The following is a 10,571-nucleotide window of genomic DNA, read 5'->3' as shown; positions in this document are numbered from 1 at the left end:
CGCACTCTGCGCGTGCTTGGACCGATGCCCCATCACCACGCTTGAATCCTTACGCGCCGGTTCTTGATTTGTTGCTGTCGTCTAATCAATCCGCGCAAGGTTTTTTTATTGGAAGGGTGGAAAGGCTAGGAACGTAGTTCCCGGGCCGATCGTGGAAGGCGGCGAGCTTTTGAGGGGTGAATAGGCTGTCTCAGTTCATTATCGTGGTCTAATTGTAAAGGCATATGCCAGCCAGCGGTGGTGAAGGATTGTTCCGAGCACGTTAGAATTGGACACTGATTCAGTGCTGGCAACAGGAAATCCTGTACCAATCGAAGCGAATGTTTGTAGCTCAGGGTTGAACTGTGGAGTCCTTGGTGCTCTCTGAGCCTTGTTTTCTTGCAGACGTTTCATTGCCAGACCAGGCAACATCTTCAGTCTCTGAAGCACTGAAGATGTTGCCTAGTCTGGCAATGAAACGTCTGCAAGAAAACAACAAGGCTCAGAGAGCACCAAGGACTCTACAAGAAATCCTGTGTAAATTTCCCGAGGTGTCATTGGTAGTTGGCAACCAAGGCAAGAAAACCCCTTTGATTTAAAAAAAAAAAGGTACTCTGCTAAAATGCAGGCAATACCTTTATTAACAGCGCTAGCCAAAATGCTACAAAAGTATGAGTTTGCATTAGTATTTCTGTAGTTAGAAATACTAATCAAGGGAGAGAAAGGCTGCCCTGACCCGGTGCTCTCCTGTTACGTTGGATCCCAGATTCCCAGCCAGCGACAGAAGGTTGCCTTGGATTGTTCCACATCAGGGTTTAGGTTTAAATGCTTGCCAGTTTTTAACAATGACGTATTTACGAACATGTAGATATAACAAGCTTATTCTTAGTCCTCTTGTGGCAGAGTCTGGAAAAGCATAACCCCTGGCTTCTGCAGTTTTGTGTGAATATGGCTTAAATTGGGAGAATTCGGTTATGGTGCTGGTTAGTGGCAGTATTGGTTGCCTTTGTCTAAGGAAGAAGCAGAAGCTGTTTTGCCTTGAATAACAAGATTTGGGGGGAATCCTGACAGGGACAAATATCTGTCATTTTCCCATCAGATTTAGGACAAGAAAGTAGGAGCTAATAGTTTGTGTCAGGAGAGTATATAGCAAAAATGTTTTTCAGTCTCCCTCTTACCTATTAAAGAAAGGTGGGATGAGGAAGTTTAAAGTTGTGGACTATAAACTGGATCGTTACCTTGTCGTGGTGCTGGAACTTGAGCACCTCAATGATGCCATGAGCTAAACCGTGAAGGGCCACCCAAGATGGGAATGTCATGACAGAGAGGTCAGACTAAATGCGATCCCTGGGGAAGGTAATGGCAACCCACCCCAGTATTCTTGCCGTGAAAACTAAATGGATCAGTACAACCAGAGATATGTCGGTATACCATCGGAAGATGAGACCCCCAGGTCGGAAGATGGTCAAAATGCTACTGGGGAGGAACAGAGGATGAGTTCAACTAGCCCCAGACGTGATGACGCAGCTAGCTCAAAGCCAAAAGGACGTCTAGCGGCCGACGGTGCTGGTGGTGAACGGTGAATCCGATGTTCTAAGGATCGACACACCATTGGAACCTGGAATGTAAGATCTATGAGCCAGGGCAAATTGGATGTGGTTATTGGTGAGATGTCAAGATTAAAGATAGACATTTTGGGCATCAGTGAATTGAAATGGACTGGAATGGGCCACTTCACTTCAAATGACCACCAGATCTACTACTGTGGACAAGAGGACCACAGAAGAAATGGAGTAGCCTTCATAATTAATAGTAAAGTGGCTAAAGCAGTGCTTGGATACAATCCAAAAATGATAGAATGATCTCAATTCGAATTCAGGGCAAGCCATCTAACATCACAGTGATCCAAATATACGCCCCAACCACAGATGCTGAAGAAGCTGAAGTAGAGCAGTTCTATGAGGATCTGCAGCACCTACTGGACAACACGCCTAAAAGAGATGTTATTTTCATCACGGGAGACTGGAATGCTAAGGTGGGCAGTCAAATGACACCTGGAATTACAGGTAAGCATGGCCTGGGAGAACAAAACGAAGCAGGACATAGGCTGATAGAATTTTGTCAAGACAACTCACTCTGCATAACAAACACTCTCTTCCAACAACCTAAGAGACGGCTTTATACATGGACTTCCCCAGATGGACAACACCGAAATCAGATTGACTACATCCTTTGCAGCCAAAGGTGGCGGACATCTATACAGTCGGTAAAAACAAGACCTGGAGCTGACTGTAGTTCAGATCACAAACTTCTTCTTGCACAATTTAGGATCAGACTAAAGAGATTAGGGAAGACCCACAGATCAGCTAGATATGAGCTCACTAATATTCCTAAGGAATATGCAGTGGAGGTGAAGAATCGATTTAAGGGACTTAGTAGATAGGGTCCCGGAAGAACTATGGACAGAAGTTCGCAACATTGTTCAGGAGGCGGCAACAAAATACATCCCAAAGAAAGAGAAAACCAAGAAGGCAAAATGGCTGTCTGCTGAGACACTAGAAGTAGCCCAAGAAAGAAGGAAAGCAAAAGGCAACAGTGATAGGGGGAGATATGCCCAATTAAATGCAAAATTCCAGAGGTTAGCCAGAAGAGAGAAGGAATTATTTTTAAACAAGCAATGCGCGGAAGTGGAAGAAGACAATAGAACAGGAAGGACAAGAGACCTCTTCCAGAAAATTAGAAACATCGGAGGTAAATTCCAGGCAAAAATGGGTATGATCAAAAAGAAAGATGGCAAGGACCTAACAGAAGAAGAAGAGATCAAGAAAAGGTGGCAAGAATATACAGAAGACCTGTATAGGAAGGATAACAATATGGGGGACAGCTTTGACGGTGTAGTCAGTGAGCTAGAGCCAGACATCCTGAAGAGTGAAGTTGAATGGGCCTTAAGAAGCATTGCTAATAACAAGGCAGCAGGAGACGACAGCATCCCAGCTGAACTGTTCAAAATCTTGCAAGATGATGCTGTCAAGGTAATGCATGCTATATGCCAGCAAATTTGGAAAACACAAGAATGGCCATCAGACTGGAAAAAATCAACTTATATCCCCATACCAAAAAAGGGAAACACTAAAAAATGTTCAAACTATCAAACAGTGGCACTAATTTCACATGCCAGTAAGGTAATGATCAAGATCCTGCAAGGTAGACTTCAGCAGTTCATGGAGCGAGAACTGCCAGATGTACAAGCTGGGTTTAGAAAAGGCGGAGGAACTAGGGACCAAATTGCCAATATCCGCTGGATAATGGAAAAAGCCAGGGAATTTCAGAAAAACATCTATTTCTGTTTTATTGACTATTCTAAAGCCTTTGACTGTGTGGACCATAACAAATGGTGGCAAGTTCTTAGTGGTATGGGGATACCAAGTCATCTTGTATGCCTCCTGAAGAATCTGTATAACGACCAAGTAGCAACAGTAAGAACAGACCACGGAACAACGGACTGGTTGAAGATTGGGAAAGGACTACGGCAGGGCTGTATACTCTCACCCTACCTATTCAACTTGTACACAGAACACATCATGCGACAAGCTGGGCTTGAGGAATCCAAGGCTGGAGTTAAAATTGCTGGAAGAAACATTAACAATCTCAGATATGCAGATGATACCACTTTGATGGCTGAAAGCGAAGAGGAACTGAGGAGCCTTATGATGAAGGTGAAAGAAGGAAGTGCAAAAGCTGGCTTACAGCTAAACCTCAAAAAAACCAAGATTATGGCAACCAGCTTGATTGATAACTGGCAAATAGAGGGAGAAAATGTAGAAGCAGTGAAAGACTTTGTATTTCTAGGTGCGAAGATTACTGCAGATGCTGACTGCAGTCAGGAAATCAGAAGACGCTTAATCCTTGGGAGAAGAGCAATGACCAATCTCGATAAAATAGTTAAGAGCAGAGACATCACACTGACAACAAAGGTCCGCATAGTTAAAGCAATGGTGTTCCCCGTAGTAACATATGGCTGCGAGAGCTGGACCATAAGGAAGGCTGAGAGAAGGAAGATCAATGCTTTTGAACTGTGGTGTTGGAGGAATATTCTGAGAGTGCCTTGGACTGCAAGAAGATCAAACCAGTCCATCCTCCAGGAAATAAAGCCAGACTGCTCACTTGAGGGAATGATATTAAAGGCAAAACTGCAATACTTTGGCCACATAATGAGAAGACAGGACACCCTGGAGAAGATGCTGATGCTAGGGAGAGTGGAGGGCAAAAGGAAGAGGGGCCAACCAAGGGCAAGGTGGATGGATGATATTCTAAAGGTGACAGACTCATCCCTGGAGGAGCTGGGGGTGTTGACAACCGACAGGAAGCCCTGGCGTGGGCTGGTCCATGAAGTCACGAAGAGTCGGAAGCGACTAAACGAATAAACAACAACAATAAACTGGTACACAACTAGTTGGGGAAAATATGCTGAAAGTAGGAGAATCTACTTTTTAGTAAGATCGAATCTGTTACTTTAGATTGCAACACTAGTAATATGCTGTGTCTTCATGTAGCATTTTATAAGCATAGGATAGTTGCCACTGAAAAGTTTCCCCAAATCTTCAGAACTCCAGTGAATGCTATGTTCTGTGTATCTGTAAAGAGGCAGGTACTTTGTGGCAATGGTTCTCAAAAGTAGACATGATATATTATTGCTATCCTATCCATAACGTTTTACTCTTTCACAGTACTGCATAAACTTTATCCATATATGTATTTATATAAGACACCAGCTCTGTAAATATGCCAATTACACATTCAGTTTAGGGAAAGAAAAAGAGGTACTAAGGAGGCATGGCAGAGAACAGATCAAGTGAAGTAGACATCACCATGAGAACATCTACAGACAGGGTAATCTTCAGAAGCTTCCGTACAGGCTTTTATTATGAAAATGTCTTGCTCCATTGATAGAATTTTATGGTGAGTCTGAACAAGTTCTATTTATAAACCTATATTATCATGTCTTGTTATTTTCCTATCACAAATATAAAGGAAGAAGTGGAAAGGCTGCACAAGGCTTTTTAAAGGTAAATGCCAATTAGAAAGGTAGAGTCTCCAAGTCAAAATGCCTATTGACTTCATGGGATATGCATAGTTTGTCACTTTTTGTAATTGCTTTCAATTTCTCAATCTAGCCTACTGATTTGGTATTCCTTGGTGATATCTTTTAGTTCAGAAGTGTGCAACTCACAGTAGATTTATTAACTGCACAGAAGGGGATTTTTTTTAGTGAATTGCCTGGCAGCAGGTGGCGTTGTTAGCCAACTAGCTAGAGATGAGATTTGTTTGGGCAAAGTGTGGGGGAGCAATTGTACTTGGAGCAATAATTGCTTTTCAAAATCTAATGAGGATATGAAAAATCTGCCCTCCTTGCAAATTATAAAAATAAGTTGAGATACTGTTATGTCTTAAGAATCCCTTATACAAGTTAAGTATTGGGTCATACACCAGGCAGAAAAATAGCTCATAAATGCTAACTCTGAACACCATCCTCTGATAACCAAAGGCGCCACAATGAACACGGAGTGTTAAGAATTGAAAGCGTGTGCAAAGCACACTGAGATTTTATATAAATTTTCCAATTTATGGAAAATATATAAATTTATATAAATTTTCCAATTTTTTTCCAATCCATGCAAGAGCATAATGTAAAGAAACCTGGAGATGAGCATGAACATTGGTTTCACAATTGCTATGACTTAACAAACCATCCACCATATTTCACAAGTTGCAGATAAAAGGCAAGGCCTTCCTTCCATGATAGTGGGTAGTCAGAAAAAGTAAATAAGATCCAGAGAGCACACAAGTGGTCCTCATTTGAAACTGGGGAATAACACAGGTTATGCTTTACAGTTCCTTCAAAGGTAGATTATAGTGAAACCAATGGGGGGCAGAGGCAGAAGTAGTTGAAAATCAGCTGCAGTGAACCCAACCAAAAGCTTGTTGATGTTTTTGTTGTTGTTTATTTGTTCAGTCCCTTTAAAAAAGAGAATTTCAGGTTGCAGAAAATCAAGGAATGAGAGTTCTAGGCATTTCTTCTGGTATGATGACTGGGACTGATGGACATGTAATTAGACACTGCAAACAGCCAGATGATCCTTAAATGGCAAGAATGAGAGTTTTCTGTTTATGCTGTCATTTAGAGATCATCCAGATTTTGCAGCCCAAATATAGTATGCCTAGTTGTAATATAAGCATCCCGGAGGTACTAAGCTTAAGGCTGATATAGAACCTTGAAAAGCTATGTAGTGAGGCACTAGATAGTACCCTGATTGTCATCCTACAATATAACTTAAAAATGCTGATCATGTGAGAAGAGACAAAGGAACATCAAATGCAGAGAAAGTTCTGGAAATTTAAGGCCCAAACTCATGCAAAGCCTATTTTCTCCAGGTAGTATTACATCTGGCATATCAGCATCAGCTGGTAAAAAATACTCTTAGCCACTCTAAGCTCATTTTCATAAACAGTGAAATGTACTAGAGATTAGGTCTGTTCCAATTTCTGTGGCTCCATGGCCTTTCATTGGGGAAATATTTCTTCATCAGTAAATTCTCACATTGGAAAAAAAAAGTTGGAAAAGACCCAGGAGTTTCAAGAGGAGTGGCTTTTCCCCATGTGGGGGAAATGCTCCTGGGTAAATTGATTTCTAATTTAACTAAGAATGTTTCTGAATGTAATTCCACAACTGAAGCATGCATGCTATGAGTCAGGTTTCCTCCAGCTTCTCTCAGTCTCACGTAGAAGAGCAAGGGTTTTGGAACAAAAGCAGCAAGGCGATTTCCCCAACCCTTCTTCCTCTGTAGAGAAAAAAGGGTTTTCCTTTTCCTTTTAAAATCAGGCAGAAATTACTGGATGAGAGGCTGGAAAAAATAGGATTTAATATCTCCCCTCAGCCTCAGTTTAAGGTGGAATTTGCAGGAAGCAGGATTTTCCATGTAACAAAATTGGTACAAGGTAACTGATCCAAAGGTGGTCTGTTCTCTAGAGAAGTAGAGAAAATTAGCTAAGAATAGTGCTAAGTTTAATTTCTGTGTTTGCTAGTTAATGCTTTATTGTTTCTGGTATTTATGGTCTTCCTGCATGCTCACTAAATGGTTGGCTTTTTTCTGGAACTTGGCACTTTTTTACATCAGAGTTGAGTTTATATTAGAAGCAGGTCTATCACTTGGGATCCAGCAGCAGCTGCCAGGGGTGTGTGTGTGTGTGTGAAAAAAAAAGTCAAGATGGTGGTTGTAACAGCATGATCAAAGTCCTGTTCCTTTTGTGCATGCACATATAAAGGGACTGGGTGTTGATCACACTGCTACAACCATCATGTTGACTTTTTTAACCTCCCCTGACAACATCGTTGTAATTTGCTCTGACCTTATCTTGTCCTTTGTAGAATTCTTTTAAGCTGATGTTGTGATTTGAGCAGCTGTATATTCTCTTTTACCATCAAATGTTTTCCTTGCAACTCCTGTATTTAAATCTTAAAAAAAACCCAAAGAGGTATTTTTACATTTTTTAAAAATAAAAGCTGACTTTATTTATTCTTTGTGAGACTGATCTTACTCCCAAGGAAGGGGCTGATTTCCTTAGTCACTTGCTTCAGCACTACAGGCCCAGGAGGTGGCACTATAGAATTTGTTTCATTTTTATCATCTTTTTTCTTTATTTACCAGTAAGGTTGTGGGAATCCTCTCTCTCTAACGTTAGGGGAAAGATATCAGGTAAAGGCATTTCCTTCGAAGATTGGTGATGGTAGCAGTAAATACCAAGCAACTGCACAAGGCAGGAAGGTAAGGTTGGGGCAGTCCTCAGAGGACTTCTGGGAGGTTTCAGATCTCCAAGCTTTCATGCCTTAGACTCATTCCTGTGGCTACAGATGTGTACATGTGCTCTTGCACATTTGTAAAACAGCAAACCAGAAGAATCTTCTTGTAATCATATCTACAGTTACATCAAAAAGGTCTTTGTGGTGTTTATCATAATGCATATGCTTGTCAGTAATATGGTGGAATTAAAAGTATACAAATGAGCTGAAGGACTTGGGAGCTGTGGCAAATTGCCCAAACACAGAAAGACATCTGCATGTTTTTATTGTTTTCATTTGCTGAGATAAAGCAAAAGAGGAAAGAGATAAGGCTACTATATTTGGGCTGCAGAGCCTGAGATCAATTCTAGATGGCAGCGAGGAGATACATAATGTTAGCTCTTTGCTGACATCTCATGGTCAATTGGATTTTTGCAGCCTAGATATTTATTTATTTATTTACTATTCCACCTTTTATTATTTTTATAAATAACTCAAGGCAGCGAACATACCTAATACTCCTTCCTCCTCTTTTCCCCACAACAACCACCCTGTGAGATGAGTTGGGCTGAGAGACAGTGATTGGCTCAAGGTCACCCCGCCGGCTTTCATGCCTATGGCGGGACTAGAACTCTCAGTTACCCAGTTTCTAGCCCGTTGCCTTAACCACTAGACCATGGTGGCCAACCTGTAATAAGCCTATTCCTGTCTTTCAGTGATCTGGCAAATCAATGTAAAATAAATGAGAAGAAAACTAACAATAGATTTAAAATGTTGAATAGAATTCAGGCTTTATTATAAACACAGGATATACTCCAAAATCAGTTAATTCGGTTATGACTAACTTAAATCCCATTGATTTTAATAGTCTCGGCAAAACTAAAGGCGTATTGAGCCAATTCATTTTTAATTTACTCCACAATTAAATATTTTCAATTTGTATATATTAACCTATATAGGTGGTGCTGTTCCATTTGCATGGAGGGATGTCTGCCCATACATTTTCTGGCTATCAATTTGATCTCATCTAACTTTTTCCTTTAGCTTCTGTAATACAGTAAACAGAATGGGACCGAAATATTATAGTAATATTTGGGACCCTGTTAATTAGCTAGGACAGTCACTTGTAACTCTGTTCCAACTACTGTATCAGTTTCCTGGGATCCTTATTACAGTCTTTAATTATAAGATCAGCAATGGTGAAAAATTTTCCACTGAATGTTTATTGCATATCATTTTCTGGATTTTCTGAATTTTCTGAATTTTCGCATATCTTTGCCAATGAATGTTGTTAGAAGTTTGTTCCTGATAATAAATCCTAAGATTCTGAGTGAACAAATACACCAATGTTTGTTGATTGTTTCATTTATTTCACAAAATCATCCAACATGGTAACTGCAAATATAGTAGCTTTGCTTAATTAGTTCTGTTTAAATTAAAGTTCTTGTCCAGGTCTTGCCAACTCTTTGGAGTATGGCCTCCAGCACACATCTCAAAGGCCAAGTAAATCTCTTAGCAAGAGCTACCATACATGAACTGCAAAGTTCTGGATAAACACCAGGTGACACCTTAGCAGTTGTTCAGATTTTCGAAGACCAGTTACGGTAGCCCAGTCTTAGCTCCTGACCCTGCAAAATAGCTGCACATTTCTCATCTATGGAGAGGTAACATAATATCATTAAGCCTAGTTTGGCCCTTTGTTCCAAATTAATGTGAAAAAGATGGGCTAGAACAAAGAGTCTTGAGGCCTGGCCACATCAGGGGTAGAAGTCATAAAACTAGAAAAATAAGCTAAATCTTTTTTTTTTTTAAAATACAGAATAATTTAAATGGAGAAACAGATGTTTACATAGATCGGATCTCAGGAAGGCTGTGGGGGTTCATGATCTGGTTCCTTAAACTTTCCTTCCAGTTCAGAACATAAGGTCCTGTTTTATATCTTTTTTTTTGGCAGGGGGGAGGCTTTTTTTTTAATACTAGAGAAAATGTTTGAATGAGGAACCAAACACCTGAAGTGTAAATCACCATCGCCACATATTAATTATAAAATACTCTAAAATTATATTGGGCATTATGGATGAATAAGATAAATAGGCCCCTGTCTATGTTTTTACAATCAGGCTTGAGAGAAAAAAAGGGAGATGTTAGCAGCTCAGGGCCAACTTTGCAATAAGCTAAATGGGAAGTCAAAGAAAGGGTTAAACCTGTACTTGGACTGTAGTATGCAATTATAAAGCTAGCAACAGGAAGAGAGATGATCAAAGGAACCAAATAGAACATCCGGAAAGAAAAACAAGAGAAATGTGTTTTTAATCAGTTCTTAAAGCAGGTCAAAGAGGAGGCCAGTCAAATATCTAAAGACAGCAAGAAACAATTCTATGCAGGGTTGCCACATGTCCTGCAGGGGAAAGTCCTTCATTTGAAAGCCTGTTCAAGAACAACTCTCTATTTCAGGAAAAGCACAAGAGAATCAAGTTTTTGTAAGATAATTAGCATTTGGTGAAAAGGTGGACCCAAAGAAAAGAAATGAGAAAAAGCAATGAAGACAGATGGGGGGAATAAGAAAAGAAGTTTAAATAATACAAGGAATCTTTTTAGGAAATACAGTGGGGAGGGGGACATTTTGTATACTGCATTGGCATCTTTTCAACCTCTAAATCTGTAACTCAGAGTAACCTTTGAGTCCAGATTCTCAGTCTTTGCCTACTCTTGTATATGGCTCATGAGGCCCTATTCTCTTACGAAAAGCTGGGAT

Source organism: Candoia aspera, chromosome 4, assembly GCF_035149785.1.
Source record: "Candoia aspera isolate rCanAsp1 chromosome 4, rCanAsp1.hap2, whole genome shotgun sequence".
Lineage (NCBI taxonomy): Eukaryota > Metazoa > Chordata > Lepidosauria > Squamata > Boidae > Candoia > Candoia aspera.
The sequence above is the reverse complement of the archived record's forward strand: the minus strand, read 5'-3'. Positions refer to the sequence as shown.